The sequence below is a fragment of the Narcine bancroftii genome, chromosome 2 (genome assembly GCF_036971445.1).
Source record: "Narcine bancroftii isolate sNarBan1 chromosome 2, sNarBan1.hap1, whole genome shotgun sequence".
NCBI lineage: Eukaryota > Metazoa > Chordata > Chondrichthyes > Torpediniformes > Narcinidae > Narcine > Narcine bancroftii.
Window position 1 is genome coordinate 33505541 of NC_091470.1, and position 19689 is coordinate 33525229.

The following is a 19689-nucleotide window of genomic DNA, read 5'->3' on the forward strand; positions in this document are numbered from 1 at the left end:
ATCCACCCCATCTATGAGAAGCTTGCCAGTCCTTACCATGACAGCATGAGATTCCTCTGTGTGCTCTAGATTCCTCCCACATCCTGAAGATTTGTTGGTGGGCTAATGGGCTGCCATAAACTACAAGAAGCAAAATTGGCAGAGAGGATCACGAGAGAATCCCCTTCCCCCACAGACGAGAACTACCGAAATTATTGACGGAAGAGAGCACTCAAAATCACTGAGCGCCCCTTCGGTCCCGCACACAGGATCTTTCAGCTGCTCCCGTCAGGAAAGTGATACAGGAGTATCGGAGGCAGCTCCACCAGGCTGAAGAACAGCTTCTTCCCATGGGCAGCGAGACTGCTGAACGATCAAAGGAACTGCTCACACTTGTCCTTCTTATGTATTGTTTGTCTGTATGTGTGTTATATCTGGTTGCATGTCTGCATGTTTTGCACAGAGGACTGGAGAACATTGTTTCGTCAAGATGCACTTATGCAACAGATGACAATAACTTGACTTGACAATTGCTATGTTCCTGCCAAGCAACTGCTCATAATCCTATATATCACTTTTGTAGATTCCATGTAATAAAATTCTACCAACGTATAACACTGAAACCAATTTGCACATAAGGAAGTTCCACAAAGAGGAAGATGATCAGTTAATCTATTCTATTTATGATCAGGACACACAAAAGATTTCCACCGCCCTTTCTCACGCAAGAAATAGTTTATTGACTCATCAAAAGGACCATATTTCTAAAAGCACCTCTCATCGTTCGCACCACACTGGAACATCAACCCAGAGCTTTCAGTCTCTAGCCAGAAAATTGAAGCCAAAGTTTTCTGACTTGGCATCAGGAGGAATTAGCCCATATCTGGGCAAGCAGGTCTGACTCCATGTCTGTCCATTGGCCTCATACACCGCCAAATCACCTGCCAATTGGAGGAATGGCCCGTAATATTCCGTCTGGGCTCCCTCCAACTGGATGGCATTAACATTGATTTCTTCCTTTAGGCCCCTCCCTTGTCTGTTTCCCTATTCCTCTGTCTCCTTTCCTCCAGCTTCCCACCCCTCCCCCCTCCAATCAGAGCTAGCCCCTCCCTCATTGCTTCCAAGCTTTTTTTTCCTCTTCTGCCCTCCCTCCCTAATCCACTTGGAACCTCTCCCTGTCCCTCCTCACACCATTTTATGCAGACACCTGGCCGAATTTTGCTCTTACCTTGATGAAGGACTCAGGCCGAAAACGTTGGTAATGTATCTTTACTGCATAAAGAAGCTGTGTGACCTCTTGAGTTGCTTCAGCACATATAGGTATTAAACTACAGTCCACAGACTGTCTTGTTTAACTCCAGACATGGAGGCTGGGAATTGGTGAGTAAATGACTGGTTGAAGAACAAGAAAATAGAAGCCTGAGTAGTCCACCTGGTCTCTCAATCCTGACCCATCACTCACCTTTCGTGGCTTCAGTCTCCTGATTATCATGAAAATTATCTAGCTGCTCTTTGTAATGATCAAGTCTCCACAATCGTGTGGAGGATTTTTCTCGGGGCTGAAATGGCTCACACCTGGGGGCATAGTTTTAAGGTGCCTGGGAGTAAGCACGGGGTGGGGAAGAATGCAAGAGGTAAGTTTTCCACACAAAGAGAGGTGGGTGCATAGAATTAGCTGCCGGCAATGGAGGAGGAGGCGGAAAAATAGGATCTTTTTCTTTACTTTTCAATATTTTATTGAATTTTATATAATAGCACACATACATAAAGATGCATAAAACTAATACAAACTTATATAACAGAGCAGACACACACAGGATTTTTCTTATGCGACAGTATTATTCATAGGTAAATTGAAAAAAAAGGAAAAGAGAAAAAAATAATTAACTAATCTAGACCCCAACAATATAGTAAAAAAAAATGCCAGTTGAAATAAAAATAAATGCATAATTACAAGAATCACAAAGTAGCTGTGAAAATAATTCAAAAAAGAACCTTAAAGATTGGGAAAGTTTTAATTCGAGCCAGTTATGTAACATCTTATTTTCTTCAAGGTTAAATATGGCATCATATCATATAACCGTTGATTATGAATGGGTGGGATCACATCTTTCCATCCGATCAAAATAACTCGTCTCGCAGTAAGAGGCAAAAAGGTTAATGCATGGCATTGAAATGAAGAGAATTTCACTACCCTCTATTCAACCTTCCCAAGCAAGACCTCCAATGGGTCTAGCGCTAGGTTAACATGAATAATTATTGATAAAGTACGAAAGACCTCTTCTCAATACTTGGCAAGGGACAAACAAGACCAAAACATATGAATTAGAGTAGGATCTTTTAAGAGCTGTTTTCAAAATGTACCAGGGTTGTAGGTTAATTTGGTCTGCATGGGCTCGTGAGGCAGAAAGGACTGGAACCATGCTGTATGTCTAAAGTTAAAAATTTACCATTAGATAGGTACATGGATCAGAGAAAAATGGAGGGTTATGCAGTAGGAAATTCTAGGCAGTTGATAGAGTAGGTTATTCTGTTGGCACAACTCTTGTGGGCCAAATGGCTTGAAATCTGCTGTAGATTTCTATGTTCTAATCCTCTCAGGTCGAGAATTCCAGAGATTCACCACCCACTTTGAAAGACATTTTTACATACCTGTACCTCCTTTATAAATGGCTGACTTTAAATCTTGTTTCTATTCGTTAATTTTACAGATAATGACCACAGGAATGACCTGAATGATCACTGACTGAATTATTCAGCAGATGTTCCAGATTGAACTTTTAAATGCAGATCTTGGTTCAGAGTGTGATGTAGTTTATTAATTAATATGCTTACATTTCATGGGATAATGCAGAATAAATGTTGAATGAGCATTTTCAACTAATTGCTTCACATTTATTTCCCCAGCTGGCAGCTGCCCTTGTCAGATGATGCTGTTATGGAGGAAGATGATGTTTGCTGTTCTTCCCTCTAACAAACTGGTCTCGTAGGCAATGGCATGCATGAACTTGTATTCCATCCGTCAAATCAAACCATCAGACAAACCCAAATGACTTCTTTAGGTTCGTGAAGCTAATGTTTTCAACAGATAAGTCTCTAGCCTTAGAATTATGCACATTTTCCACAACAACATTTTTAACCTGATGGTTAACAAAGGAATATTGGAACCAAAATGCTTTTCAAGTAGTATATTGCATTACAGACGTGTACTCTATCTTATTTTTGGCTGCTCTTTGGCCAGAGGTAATATGATCACAAATTCGGGAGTATAATTAGATCACTCTGACCCTCATATCTACTCCACCTTTTGATAAGATCTTGGTGAATCTAACTGAAACCTCCTGTCTACCCTTTGCAATCCTTAACTCACTTCCTTACCCTTAAAAAATTTCAAAGACTCTGTTTCCACTGCCCATTGAGAAAGAGAGTTCAAAAGCCTCACGATAATTTTATTTCTTAAATGGGGAATTCCTTATTCTTATATAATAATTTTGGACCTACAGCATGGTAATAAGACTCCTTCTGTGCCACACAATTACACCCAATTAACCTATAATAGAATAAGATACTTATTCTTTTCTCGAGTCTTTATGTCCCTGTTCTTTTCCATATTTGATATCCAGGTAAGAAAAAGTGCTTGACTTTCTGGACTGATTCCTCTTTCTTTCTTTCAAGTTTCTTCTTCTATTTTCTACCTTCCTTCTTCTATTTTGGGGACTCATTTGGGGTGGGGTGGGAGGAAGGATGGGGCTAGTTGGAAGCATGAATCAATGATTCTTTTTTTCCGCTTTATTCTCTGAATCTGCAATAGTTCATTTTTTTGATACTCGTTTAACCACAAAATTAAAATAAAATATTCAAAACAAAACCCTACGACCCTGGTAACTTTTTGAAGGGTGGGAGGAAACCAGAGTAACCGGAGGAAACGCACGCAGAAGCGGGAATCTTTTCATAAATTCTTATCATATCTAATACGAATAAAAGTATCGCATTTTGGAAGTGACAAATATTAACGGGGAGGAGAGCCACCATTTGGGAGGTTTGGAAATGTGTTTTGTCTGGTTCATTGCCTCCCTAAATTGCTCATTTTCCTATCAACTTCAAGAGATAAAAGAGCCTCTTCAATCAACTACAGCGAGGCCAAGGGGCTGATCCGCTATTAATGATAGTTGAAATTACGTAAAACTAGCTTATAGCCTAGAAATGTTTTTTTTTTCCATTTGGCTTGTAGAAAACAAAAACCTAAATTTATCCAGGTGTAGAAGAATATTTTGGACGATTACCTTGAATATTTCATAAAAACCAAGCCAAAGAGAAGCGAGCGGTGAATTTTTCTATCATTATTTTCGACTTTTAACCTTGGGTTTCGAAGGTCATTCCATGCTTAATGTAACTCCTTCATGGAATCCAATGGTCCCCATTGGAAAGAGTGGAAAAATACTCACACTTGTGCATTTCCTAGCCTCCTAGGACAACGGGCCAAGCGAGGAGGAATTTCACAAATACCTAAAAGACAGTCATAGCTCCAGGATTTCACCAAAAATTATAAACTAACTGAATGTAATTAAAGGTAAAGGTTCCATGATTCCATGTAATGCTATATTTGGAGTTTAACATATAGGAAATTCTTTAACTTTGTCTAAGTGGTATTTTCCCCCTGCCAGCCGCCACCCCCTCTCCCTAACCCCCACCTCAATAACTGCTTCCGGAAAATCCCCTGTACTTAATATGCGATTGCTGTTAAATTCCCCACTAGTTAAAATTTCCCTCTTGTTTATTTTGCCCTTTTTTACAGAGGTGCCTGACCGGCACTCCGGTGAGGTCATGCTTGATGATGCATGCTAAATTCAATAAAGTTAATTTAATATTTCTCCAACTTCCTACATGATACAGCAAATCTGAAATTATCTATGTGTCCAGCTTATTGTCTATCATAATCCCCATTATTTTTTCAGGAAGCAAACATTTTGCAAAAAATAATTGTCCAGTGTTATCCAGCCTACTCCCACAGCTTTAGGCAGCTGCATTCAGATGGCTGGGGAGTCCACTGTCCTGCGGGGATTATCCCTCTTGGAGGAGGGTTACCAAACTCACCTTGCAGGTGCCTCCTGCACATTCATGTGGCCTTCCCATAACCTGATTTTGCCAAAATATGTGGCTTTACAAGCAGGTCAATTGGCCATCTGAAAGTGCCTAGTGAGTGTCAGTGCAAGTCCTGATGTAGGATCTTAACCCAAAATATTGGCTTGTATCTTTTGCCTCCATATATATTTTTTTACACATAGCTGACATTTGTTTTCAGTTGGCAATTATCACGTCTACCTTCTAGAGTGGTCGTTCACACTGGAATGACCAGAATGCTAAAAATTTGGATCTCACTGCACGTTTACACTAAATAGCTGAGGAGCGGTATTTTCCATCGACGTGGGATGCTACTGCGTCGACGTCGATCGTGACGTATAACCTACATGCAATGTACATCATCATTGTTGCTGTCGAATGCCTACAGTAATGTTTAGACTGCAGGGGTTCCGTGAAATTCTCTAGGGGTCCAGGAGGCAAGGGCGTTTTACACAGAATACGTTCTGGAATTTTGGGAACAATGTTCTGGAATGCAGTGGCTGTGTAAAAAACATAAATTATGCTGCATCACACACTGAGCTATTCATAATTCTGCCTTTTATCTTAACTTCTCTCCAGACACACTTTGTAATAGCAAAATAACATTGCATATACTCTGTTCTAACTACGATGTCTCTGTAACTCTGCCCTGTATTCTTTTTTTACTGTTGTACTATATGGGCCAGTAAAAATAGAATACAGCATGCTTGCAAAACAAACTTTCTCATTGTACCTTTTTATATGTGACAATAAACTTGAACTTCAGGCTTAGGGTTCAGCAATAAATTCATCAATTTCAAATAACCAATTATTCCAGTGTGAATCAGAACTGGCAGATTCTGGTTCAAGGACAGTGAATGGTGGGCTGAGCTTCTTTATTCAGAGGTTTGAGTTCAAGAGCTGCAAGGCAATAATGCAGCTCCATGAAACTCTGGTTAGGCCTCACCTAGTTCTGCATTCAGTTCTGGGGTTGCCTCATTGCACAAAGGATCTGGAAGCTTTCAAGAGGGCACAGAGGAAATTTACCAGGTATTTGTCTGGAATGGAGAACATGTCTAATGAAGCAAGGATGACTGACTTAATAGAGTCTTTTCTCTGTGGAATAACGGAGGATGAGTGGTGACTTAATAGAGGTATATACGATTAAGACAGGCATAGATTAGGTGGACAGCCAGAATCTTTCTCTCAGGTGACAACAGCAACTACCAGAGGACATCTGTTTAAGCTGAGTGGAGGAAAGTTTAGGGTGGATGTCAGAAGTACCCTAGGTGCATGTGTAATAGTTGACTACCCCCTATTTTTTCCCCATGCCATCCACCTACTGGGGCTGCCGATGCCCTGACTGTGGACTCTCGCCTTGGAGCCAGCTGGCTGCCCATCTGAGCACCCGATGTACTTGGCCCAGGTAATTACCATGGTAAAAGGTAGTATGAATATAATAGTTGACCCCCTAAATTTTACCCTAAAAATTGGTCCACAAAATTCAACTATTACAAGCACATATACGATCATTTTATTTTACAGAGTGGAGTTCCTGGAATGCAATGCCAGGGGTGGTACGATAGGGACATTCAAAAGTCTGTTGGACAGGTACATGGATGTTAGAAAAGTAAAGGATTATGGGTGTCAGGTTGACAAGGATCAGATTGGACATTGTGGGCTGAAAGGCCTGTACTGTTTTATGTTCTATTAATGCTGGGAGTGCTCAGAGGGGTAAGGGAAGTGAGGGAGGAGAAAAATGATGGAATTTAAAGTCAATGACCTCTTGTAGGGGAAGGGAGGAAAGTGGTCATTAGTCAGGGGAATTAGATTCATATTGTTACTTGGCCTGCAGAGGATTTCCAGCATCTTCTGACTTTGTTTCAGATTTCTAGCATTTGCTTGTTTTGGGCTTTTCAATCAGTTCAGTTCTGAGGTGTCCCAGTGCTGCTCTCTCTACAGTGGGGTTTGCCAGCACTCTCCTTTACTTCAGATCTCCAACAACCGGTGGGTTCTGTATCTGACCGTTCCAGCAAACTTTAGTTCTCTCCTCTCTCCTGGTGTATACCCACTTTTGTCTCTCCCTCTCCTAACAGAGACAAACTGTAGCTCCTATCTCTCTTTAGTCTCCAGTCTATCATAGGGATTCCCTTTGTTCACCCCTCTGCCGATCGAATCATGCCTGTTCCCACTTCTGAAGAAAGTTATTCGTCAGAAAACATGAACTCAGTTTCTCTCTGCACCTTAACCGGTTTCCAGCAGATTCTGATTTTATTTCAGATTTAAAACCCCAGCAGTGTTTCTCTTTTCAAATGTCAGCATTTACAGTATTTCTCTGCTAAATGTAGTGCGGGTGACATGAATCACTGGAACTGCTGCTGTCTGTATGCAGGGAGAACTCCCATGCTGCCGTTAGCAACTAATTGGACAACACTGACAAAGAAGCAGAAGTAAACGAACAATCAACAAGTCTAAACAGCCTCATTTTGTTCTTGAAAATTCTACAACCTTATTAGGTCATCAAGCAAACCAAATTCCCCTCTACACGTCCTGCTGCTTTGAGAGAGTTGCCTCATATTTGGTCCTGTTTAAATTTAGAAAAAATTTAGATATCATGTATTTGATTTATTGGTGAGATTTGAAGGTACATGGCAACCTTTTATGTCGTATTTTTATGTGATGAAGATGTTTTTAATGTGATTAGATGTATTCACTCTTCCAGATGTGATACAGTCTTACCTTGGTTTTTTGATTCACAGTATGAATCAAAAGCTACAAAATATATGTAACCCAGGATAAGCTGCTCAGATTTTATTTTATTTTGGTTTAGTTTTTTTTAAGAGTAGAGTAGGTGGGGTTCTTTTATATATATTATATCTATATCTATATAAACAATTTTGAAATGTATTTTCTGTTTACACCCAGTGCAGTGGATTTGGCACCGAGTTTATTCTGTTTGAAGTTTTGTCTTATCTCTCTCTCATATATACATATATATGAGTGTGATTAGTACAGATTCTATCACCAATGTGTATATGTACATATGTACAGATGGTAGTGTAGGATGACTGTGATTGGCTGAGAGCGTAGCCACACCTACTGGCAGGTCTTAAAGGATTGCTCCTAGCCGGACCAGGTCATTCTGGACTGGCCGACCTACATGTGTTACGCTCCATTCTTTTAGTTAATAAAAGCCTTGGTTTGGATCAACAAGTCTTTGGTTCTTTCGAGATGCGCTCTACAATGTGATATTGTATTTTCAGTTTTGTTCCTTTTTTTTTCATTGTATTGTATTTATTATAAAAACCAATTAAAAGATTGAAAAAGAGAGTAATTAAAAAACCCATCTCATCCTGTCCACACTCTTTCCTCTTCCAGAAGAGGAGGTGGGAGTTTGAAATTAAGCAGATTTCTTCCCCGTTGTTTACGAGACTAATGAAGCAAGGATGACTGACTTAATAGAGACTTTTCTCTGTGGAATAACGGAGGATGAGTGGTGACTTAATAGAGGTATATATGATTAAGACAGGCACAGATTAGGTGGACAGCCAGAATCTTTCTCTCAGGTGATAACAGCAACTACCAGAGGACATCTGTTTAAGCTGCTGCAAAAAAAACATGACAATAAATTCTGATTTTGATTTTTAAAATTTAGATAACGAGCTATTTCGGCTCACTAGCCTGTGCATTTTGGAGGGTGGGAGAAAACCGGAGGCTTTTCCCCAGCGACAGACAGCACTGGCGTTGTAAAGGCATTGCGCTAATCACAAAGCTAACCGCCCCCCCATCTCATTAGTAAAATGATGACGTTGCACTCTTTTAACCAAACTTTTACTCTGTAATACTTTACTCTGCACTTGTTTTATTTTGCACTACCCGTGGTACTCAAGGAGATTGACTGACCTGGAGAACATGTAAAACAATAAATAAACAATAAACTTATCAAGGTGGCACGGTTAATGTACCATTTAGCGCAAGACCATTACTGCAGCAAGGACCCAGGTTTGAATCTGGTGCTGTCTGTAACGATCTCCTCATGTCTGCATGGATTTCCTCTGGGTGCTCCAGTTTCCTCCTTCCTTTCAAAAATATACAGGGGTTGTAAGTTAACTGGGTGTATTTGGGCAACAAAAGCTCATGGGCTGGAAGGGGCAGTTACTGTGCTCTATGTCTAAATTTAAATTTAAAAAGGCCATGTTACTACCAGAATAGGAAGAGGTCTCAAATGTTGGCTGGTGTAACTACTGTTTAATGTATCCTATTCTGAAGGTTAATGATGAGTTCTAGTTTGGAGCAGGACAGCTAGCTCATTTGCTGCCTCAAGCCTCCATAATGTATGATTCTGTAAATGTCATTGCATTTGATGTTCCTGAATGAAAGTCTGAATATAAATGACTGTTGAATCATGAGTCAAACCCATGGCAAAAACTGTGAGATGTTTCATTCATTCACAAATGATAAGGACCTACGTTCCTCACAACTTTTCATTCAGGGGCAGAAACAAGGCACCTGCTTTGATCAGAATTGTATTGATCATATTTATTTAAAGATGCACATTGCATTACATGTCAAACTTTTCTTTTAAGCATTCGTATATTAATATATCAACATTTGCTCGATGGGGAATCTTCTGTTGGTTATTCTTAGATACATCATGTGCAGACATTTTGTTTCACCCCTCAGTCATGGGATGATAATACATTCCATTAATTTAACTTTTTACATAATATAATCTGTTTACACACCTAAATCCACATCAAGGGCCATTCACAGTGCATTAGGTCACATTCATTCTCCAATTTTTCTAGATATGAATTTGAATAAATATTTATTGCATGACTTTTACAATTTACACAAGATATTGCCATTTCTCTAAGAGAATATATATTGATTAACTGAGAAATCGAGAATTGGTCAAGATGATACTTGATAGTTTGATATAAATGGTCTTGAATCCAATGACGTTCACAACCTAGTCTTCCCATCCCACCATTAGGGCTTATGCTATTCTGTTCCTTAAGAACCAATATAAATTAGTTTTTGAGCAAAATATACATTTAGCAGAACTAAGGACCAGCATTTGTTAGTTTTTGAGCAAAATATACATTTAACAGAACTAAGGACCAGCATTTGTATAGCACCTCATCAAATAAATTATATTCAAAATGCAATCACCACTAATCTGTAGGAAAATGCAACACTTAGCAGCTAGTGAAATGAAATATCGGTGGTTGAGGGTGAACGCTGACCAGGATACCTTCCTCTTACACAGCTTATCCTTTCAGATTGTTTACAGCAGGGGTGGCCAAACCTTGGCCTCCCCTGGCCAACCGTGGCCCATTGCCCATTTTTAACAGGCCTGCTAGAGAAAAAAAATGGTGGTGCTGCCAGAACTGCTGTAAGGGCAGCGCTGCCGCTGGTGCAGACCCTGGTAGAGTGGGGAGTGAAGTCTCAGTGCGGGTCCAACCTCCAGTCTGACTGCTTGCGGATCTGTACAGATTGCCTGTTAAAGAAGCTGGTTGATAACTGCCAGGGATATTATTTGGCCTGTGCCTTCTTATATTTTTCCCTGGTTTAGTGGCCGTAAGGTTCACAATTTCCTGATCCCATAACCTGGAATAGTGGATCGGTGCTGCAATAAAGAAAATCCACGCAAGCATAAATAGAATTGCCATAAACGAACTTTAGCCTAGTTTGACGAATCAAATGAAACCAGATGCAGGACCAGGAAACCTACCCCAATCTCACATTCAGAAGCTGATCATACATTTCTTTAAAATTACTCCAAGATTTCAGCCAACTTAGCTGATATTATGCTAATAGTGTAAGAGTTGTATCATCAATATTAGACTCAACACAATTTTGCTATTAACTGTCACATAATGTAATCCTATAAAGGTCTGTACTAAGTTACCAGTATTCTACAAGGCAACCTTAAAAACAGTCCTGATCCAAAACAGGAAACTAATGACAGGCTCTAATATTATAACATTATTCTCATGTTTTATTGAATGATTGAAGTCCATTTTTTTCAATTTTAAGGAAGAATTCCATATTTACTTTTAAAAATAATGGTCCAAAACTGGTAATATAGATTTTCCATAATCTACCTGTAATTGAAAAACACTCAAAAGAAAATATGTAAAACAAACAATTTATTTAGGTCTAACAATATTTCTTTTATCCACGCACATTTGAGTTGGTTCCCAACCTGCAGTACATCAAATGCTGCGCACCTCCCTTCCACCCTTGGGTTGCTGGTCCCACTCAATGGATGCTGGATTGCTTTACACATTGTGAGAAAGCAGAATGAAACTGCTCTCCCATTCATTTGCAATATCCCTTTGATCTCTCCTGTCTCTCCAGCCTAACCTGTACCATTGCAACAATACTACTGACTGAAGCTGAGTGTCCGATTCTCAGATTATGGTGAAGCACAAGGTAAATTCAGCAGTTACCTCGGATATGATTCACAATGACAGACAGGGAATTGCACATTTCTCTTTTGTTTCTAGCCACTGACTTCAAGATGGCATGGAATTTGCAATGTCAACTTTTCAAAAACCTCACACTAAGTTTTGAAGATAGCACTAACAATAACAATACAATTTGTGCAAGATCGTAGTTATTGTTGAGATAATTTAAAAAATGGCAACTTCTATGTCCTATGGTATGTACACATGTGGGATATATAAAATAGCCTACTAACTTGTCTTTACATATATTTTTAATGAGTTTGGATCATTTCAACTTATAGTCAATATTTTCATAATACATCAGAATGGAGCAGGCTGTACATGGTAGATAGCTGAAGAGGTTGATCTGAATAAGACAATGCAATAGCATATAATTCATTAACAACATTGCCTAAAATATGAGCCAAACAACAGAAGAGATTCTCAGTAGTCAAGACATTAGTTGAGAGAATACAAGTTGATATCTCAGCTTCCTTCTTCAACACATCATATCATATACTTGGATAATTCTGGCTTTGGAAATGTTAGCAACAAAATACAGAATACATGAATGTATTAAAAACATTTAATAAAATACCCACTCTTTATATAACAATCTCTTGATAAACTCTCTTTTACAGAATTTAATTGAAATATCAATAGAGTTCAGACAGAAAAATAGTATTTTTTTTCCTTTCCACTCCCAATGCAATTTCAACAATATAGTTATCTTCTCTTTTACGGCTCCTTATTTATAATACTCCATTAATTATAAAACTTTACATTGCTGAGAATGCTCAAAAATCCAAGATAACTTTGAAAGTGAATTTGTGGAAAAAATATCATTTATTTTGTGGCTCCCGTGAAAATATAAGATTTCAACCTTTTCATACTTTTGCCCCCGTAATTTGTCGCTGCCTTCAGCAGCCACCGAGAAAGCAATGTTGGAAATGAGATTAGGTCGCTTGAATTGCATCAAAACCTAACAGAGAAAGGGAGTGAGCAATCTTCACATGAAACCAAGTTGCCACTCACAGGTTTACACTGTCTAAATCTCCTGCCTTGCAAATTCTCAGTTTCTTGCTTGTCTGTGCAATTTCTCCCTATTCTTCAAATACTTATCAGGTGTTGAGAAAACCCTAATAGAAATCTAATGTCCACCAGGGAGAGGAGATGTCACTCTCCAGTTGCTATGTCCATGAGGGCCCCCAAGTGCCATTAATGTTTGATTATTAATTCTTCAAGGATAGCACACTCAAACAAATAATCAACTTTCACTTCCTGGGACAGAAGCTAGAGTAGAAAGGTTCAGCTAAGAGAATGGGAAAGCAAATGGTAGTTGGGGATATGAGCGATTAATTTTTAAAACCGTTATATTCTCTCCTTCCTGTAACAGTTGAACCAACAATTATGACCATAATTCCCAACCTCGACTGTAAAACAACAAATGTTGCTCAGCGATGACTTTAACTTCAGCTCTGTTTCAGTTCCCAGTATTGATTGTTTCTGTGCCCCTACCTCCACAACTAAGGAAGGATGCACTTGACTTAGCTGTGACAAGAGGGCTGCAGGGGAGTCTACAAATAAAATTGGATTAAACTCACTAGTCAGGGTCAATGTCAACAAGCGCTTTCCTCTGGGGACATAGGATGAAAAGACATCATATAGAAATGAGTAATGACATCATATAGAAATGAGTAAAACCTGAAACATATAGAAATGAGTAAAATGTGAAACATAGAAATGAGTAAAATCATATAGAAAATCTGCAGACACCATGATTGAAGTAAAAATACAATGCTGGAGAAACTCAGCAAGTCAAAATATGTACTTTATGTAGCAAAGATAAAGATGCATATACCAACATTTCATGTTTGAGCCCTTCTTCAAGGTAGAAATTATATAGAAATGAAACTTCCTTACTCAAAAGGATATTCATTTTTTGAATTCTCTACCCAAGAAGAATCTGCATGTTTCATAGGAGAAAATATTTAAGGCCGAAATCAGTCGATCCCTGGAGACCAAGGAATATGGGGAACAGGAGGGGAATGATCAGTCGTGGTCTTACCGAATGGTAAAGCGGGCTTGAGAGGGGGTATTTGGCCTGCCATTATTCCTCGTAAGATCCTTGTGTGTCTCAAACCTGAGCATAGAGATCCAGATTAATACATCGGTGCAGCTCTGAAAGGAGTGCAACCCTCGTGTTTCAGATTTAAGATTCTGGCCTCACTTGGACTATCACATAGATCCGAGTTTGTGCATTATTTTGAAGGGTAGCAGAGGTGTTCTGCTTTTCAAAATAAAAATATTTTGGTTATTATCGGTTTGCTACTGGTGGGAACTTGCTGTGCATAAATTAGTTGCCAATTCCCTATGTTACAACAATGATTATTCCTTGCAAGTACTTCAAGTGTTCTGTGATATTTTGAGGGAGATGAGAGAGGCACTTTATAAACATGTGTCTTTCTCTTGACCTCTCTCTGGGAAGAGTGTTGCATTCATCATCCCAACGGTATTACCATTATCACCTTGATGGAAATAGTGACAAGACCATTCTTAGAAAACTCACGCCATCAATAAGCTTTAGCGAAATGAGATAATTCCATCACGTCAATGCTCTCCAAACTAATCACCATACATTAGTGGGTGGGATCACAAGTAAGAGTCCCTCTTCAGCATACCAGTGATTGGGAACTTTGGTCTAAATTGTTACATATTATTAGACATAGTATTGCTAGTAGAGGATCACTATTCTTAGTGATCTTCTGGAGCTTTGCTCTATTGCCACTAGGGAGCCAGGGAGAAATTTTCCGCTTTTTTTCCTGAAATTGGCCGCAGGTTTTTTCTTTGGTTTTTCACCTCACCTAGGAGCCACGCTACCAGCATAGAAGGCAGCGTGGTTGTGCAGTGGTGACAGAGAGCGGGATAGAGAGAGAGGGAATTAGATAGGGAGAGTGTGGGTATGGAGCCCAGGGCAGGGGAATGTTCCTCTTGTAGGATGTGGATTGTTAGGGAAGTTGGTAGTTTCCTTGATGACTACAAATGTGAGTAGGGCATCCACCTGATCCTCTTGACAAGCCATGTTAAAGCTTTAGAGCAGGAGTTGGAGAAACTCCGGAGCATTAGGGAGGCTGAAAGTATGATAGATAAGAGTTACAGGGACAAAATTACACCTATGAGACATGAACAGGGAGTTGGGTTACAGTTAGGAGAGGGAACAGGCAGGCAGAGCAGGGCTCCCTGGTGGGCATCTCCTGAAAAAAAACAAGTATACTGTTTTGGATACTGTTGAGGACGATGACCTGCCAGGTACAAGACATGACAATCAGGTCTCTGGCATGGTCTAGTGCTGTGGTAAGAAGGGAAGATGAGAGGTTCTGTGGAGTAGATCATGAATCTTGGATGGTACATTGCCTTCCTGGTGCTAGGGTCTAGGATATCTCAGATCGAGTTCACGACATCCTTAGGTGGGAGGGTGATCAGCCTGATATTGTGTCCAGGAGGGACCAATGACATAAGTAAGAATGGTGAGGAGCTCCTGATAGGAGAGTTCAGGGAGTTAGGAGCTAGGTTGAAGAAGAGGACCTCCAGGATAATGATTGCAGGATGGCTTCCCATGGCACATGCTGGAGAGGTTAGAAATAGGAGGATAGGGCAGCTTAACACGTGGCTGGGGTCATGGTGATGGAGGGAGGGCTTCAGGTTTCTAGATCACTGGGTTCTGTTCCAGGGAAGGTGAGATCTGTACCAACGGGATGGATTGCATCCGAATTGGAAGGGGATCAATATTCTTACGTGTAGGTTTGTTAGTCTTGTCCCAATGGGTTCAAAGTAGAGTTGCAGAGGGAGAGGAACCAGTATGTTAGAACAGTTAGTGAGAAGGAGGAGGATAAAGGTCATGTGAGGACTGCATGTATAGACAGAAATCAAAGGATTGATTGAAATTTTCTCAGATGTGTTTATTTTAATACAATGAGTATTGTTTGAAAGGCTGATGATCTTAAGGCATGGATTGACATGTGGGACTACATTATTGCTATTAGTGAGACTTGGTTGCAAAAGGGGCGGACTGACAGCTTAATATCTGGTGTTCCGTTGCTTCAGACATGATAGAGGGGGAGGGATTGAAAGCGGGTGGAGTGGCATTGCTAGTCAGGGAAAATATCTCAGCTGTGCGGTCAGGACAGCCAGGAAGGTTTGTTCTCAGAGGCCATTTGGGTGGAAAGGTGAGATAACACTGAAAGGAATGTATTATAGATTGCCCAATAGTAGAGAGAATTGGAGGAACAAATCTGTAGGGAGATAGCAGACTGATGTAAAAAGCATAAAGTTGTGATAGTAGATTTTAACTTTCCAAATATTGACTAGTACTCCCTTACTGTGAAAGGGCTGGAGTTCGTGAAATGTGTTCATTAAAGTTTTCTAAATCAAAATATAGAAGTACCAATGAGAGAGGATCTCCTATTAGGGAATCAGACAGGTGAACATTTTGGGTAAAATTACCATAATGTCATTAGCTTAAAGTTGATTATGGAAAAGGATAAGTCTGGCCTCATGTTGGGATTCTAAGCTGGAAAAACACAAATTTTGTGGAAATGAGAAAGAATTTATGAAGAGTGGATTGGGATATGTTGGTTTCTGGCAAGGGTGTGTTGTGTTAGGCAAGTGGATGGCCTTGAAAGGTGAAATTTTGAGAGTGCAGGGTTTGCATGTTACCGTTAGGATTAAAGCCAAAATTAACAGGCATAGGGAACCCTGGTTTGCAAGTGATATTGGCGATCTGGTTAAGAAGAAGAGGGAGGTATATAGCAAGTATAGGCAACAAAGAGCTAATGAAGTACTTGAAGAGCACAGAAAATGCAATTAAATACTCAAGGAGGAAATCAGGAAGGCAAAAAAAAAGACATGAGGTTGCTTTGGCAAACAATGTGAAGGTAAACCCAAAGGGTTTCTACAAGTATATTAAGAGTAAAAGGATAGTAAAGGACAAAATTGGTCCTCTAGATGATCAGAATGGTCAACTATGTGTGGAGCCTCACATAATGGGGGAGATGTTAAATAGTTATTTTGCATCAGTATTTACTCAGGAAATTGGCAGAGTGCATAAGGAAGGAAGGGAAACAAACAGAAGTGTCATGGAACATGTGGAGATTAAGGAGGTGGAAATGCTTGCTGCCTTACAGAAAATAAAGGTAGATAAATCCCCCCCCCCCGGGCCAGATATGATATTCCCTTGGACTTTGAGGGAGACTAGTGTAGAAATTGTAGTGGCCCTGGCAGATATCTTCAAAATGTCCTTAGCCATGGGTGAGGTGCCAGAGGATTTGAGGATAGCTCATGTTATCCCATTGTTTAAAAAAGGCTCCAAAAATAAACCAGGCTGGTGATCCTGACGTCAGTAGTAGGTACATTATTGGAAGGAGTTCTGAAAGATAGGATATATAGGTATTTGGACAGCCATGGGCTGATTAAAGACAGTCAGGATGGCTTTGTTCGAGGTAGGTCATGTTTAACAAATCTTGTAGAGTTTTTCAAGGAGATTACCAAGAAGGTAGATAAAGGGAAGGCTGTGGGTGTTGTCTACGTGGACTTCAGTAAAGTCTTTGACAAGGTGTCACATGGGAGGTTAGTTCAGAACTTTCAGACACTAGGTATTCATGGAGAGGTTGTAAACTGGATTTGAAATTGGCTGCATGGAAGAAAACAGAGAGCGGTAGTTGATGGTTGCTTTTCAGATTGGAGGCCTGTGACTACTGGTGTGCCTCAGGGATCTGTGCTGGGATAATTGTTGTTTGTTGTCTATATCAATGATCTGGATGATAATGTGGTAAATTGGATCAGCAAGTTTGCAGAGGGATCTGGACCAACTGGGAGAATGGGCCAAAAAATGGCAGGTGGAGTTTAATGCAGACAAGAGTGACATGATGCATTTTCGAAGTGCAAACCAAGGTAGGACACACACAGTAAATGGTAGGGCACTGAGGAGTGCTGAGGAACAAAGAGATCTGAGAATATAGATACATTGTTCCCTGAAGGTAGCATCACAGGTGGACAGGGTTGTAAAGAAAGCTTTTGACATCTTAGCCTTTATAAATCAAAATATTGAGTATAGGAGTTTGGATGTTATGTTGAAGTTGTTTAAGCAGTGATGAGACCAAATTTGGAATATTGTGTGCAGTTCTGGTCGCCTAACTATAGGAAGGATATCAAGAAGATAGAGGGAGTGCACAGAAGATTTACAAGGATGTTGCTGAGTTTTCAGGAGTTGAGTTACAGGGAAAGATTAAACACATTAGGACTTTATTCCTTGAAGCGAAGAAGAATGAGGGGAGATTTGATAGAGGTTTACAAGATTATGAGAGCTGTAGGATTGGGTCATAGTTTTATGATGGGTCATAGTTTTAAGTTGAAAGGGGAAAGATGAGTGGAACTTCACTCATAATAGTGGGAGAGTGGAATGGGCTATCAACTGATGTGGTGAATGCAGGCTTGATCTTGAGTCTTAAAAATAGATTGGATAGATACATGGATGGGAGAAGTCTGGAGGGTTATGGAGTGAGAGCATGTCAGTGGGACTAGAAAAATAGTGGTTGGCACAGACAAGAAGAGCCAATGGCTTTTTTTCTGTGCTGTAGCATTCTATGGTTCAGTGAACCACTGACAGCAATTTTACAAAATGAGCATAAATCCTTTTCCTGACAACTTCTGCCCCATAAGAAGTGACTCATGTTGGGTTTAAGCAGCATCGCCTCAATAGAGGCAGACAAAAACGTCAGTCAACAATGAGAGGACACCAAGGTTGGAAGCACGTGCACAGATGCAGTCTGCATTCAAAACCATGGGATAGTAGTCAGAAGGGAGATCCTGTATGACTTCCACTCTCCAACAATGACCAATTGTGGCTGCTTTATGGAGATGCAATTATCATTTCAATTTTTAGGGTTCTCTTTACAGCCTGGTTAACGTTACATTATGAATCCAGTAAAAATACAGGGTGTTTGAGAATCTCTTTGATTATCTGCATTTTGTAGACTGTTATTTTGAGTTTGTAAATGGAACAATATAAAATGCTAATTTATAGCACTAGCATGTGCAGTTTTTGTGCACCTAGAGGACCGACTGCAGTTTATTAATCCTCTTAATCGGTCCAACAAACAAGGCCATTCACAACCTACCAAGTGAAAAGTTTTTACTGACTTTTCAATGACTTAACTTTCATTTTTCAGCCTATCCATTTTTATTGCCACAACATCATTGAAATGGACTAAAAAATCAAATGGGTTCACATTGAAGGGAAAAATTATGATGAAAAGATGAACCAGGATCCTTTGAAAGTGGGAATAATAGTGTATTTGTGGGGAAACTGTGTGTGAATTCAATGGAAATTTATCACACTTGGACAAAATGTTTTACTTTGCTTTGAAGCTCTTATTATTCTCAATAGGAGGCTGAGAGTCTCAGTCATTGTTCTAGGCATTTCTAGCTATGGAAGATATGATTTACAATACAACAGTTAAGCCTACATGTAATTTTAAATTTAAATGCCCCTATCATTGTTTTCTAGAGCTTACTTTTTGTTTAATTTTAAACTTGCTGAAAGCCAAATCATGTTTCAAAAATCATTATCAATTTTATGTGAAAATTGTAAATATAGGATCAATAATCAAGAATAGCATATTTCTGTTATTCTATCTTGGACCTGTTTATCATATCTATTACTTAATCTGATTTGCAAGAAAGATTCACTTGTTTTTTGTCCATTGCCTTTCATGCAGAAAGCAACCATTGGATGCGAAAATATATATACAGAAGATACGAAAATGCTTGCACCCCTTTCTTCAAATTTCCAAGTTTGTAAAGAAAGACATTAAAAAAAATCAAAACATCCCTACCCAGCAACTCCTGTTCCATGTGTTCACATTATATGCAGTGCAGATGTCATGTAGAATAATATTTATATTGCCAAAAATATCACAAAATGTTGCAGGAACCATATTGCACCTTATAATTCAGCCAAAGAATGAGTTCGTCCATGTTTATCACGGCTGGAACAAATGAATTAAATGTTTAAAAATCTTATAATGTTCAATTTTCATAAAAGAACTCTATCTTCATTATGCTCTCTCTATAGGTATATATAACAAAGTGAACATAT

The 19689-nt window shown here is 39.5% G+C and overlaps 1 long non-coding RNA gene across 1 annotated transcript; it reads left to right on the top strand.

Annotated features, from left to right (window-relative positions):
* The first annotated feature begins 7619 nt into the window (after positions 1–7619).
* Positions 7620–19573, top strand: LOC138752294 (uncharacterized). Its single transcript, XR_011350493.1, has 3 exons — positions 7620–7723; positions 11446–11520; positions 19310–19573. It is a non-coding gene; the product is annotated as an uncharacterized lncRNA (long non-coding RNA).
* Positions 19574–19689: the final 116 nt, after the last annotated feature.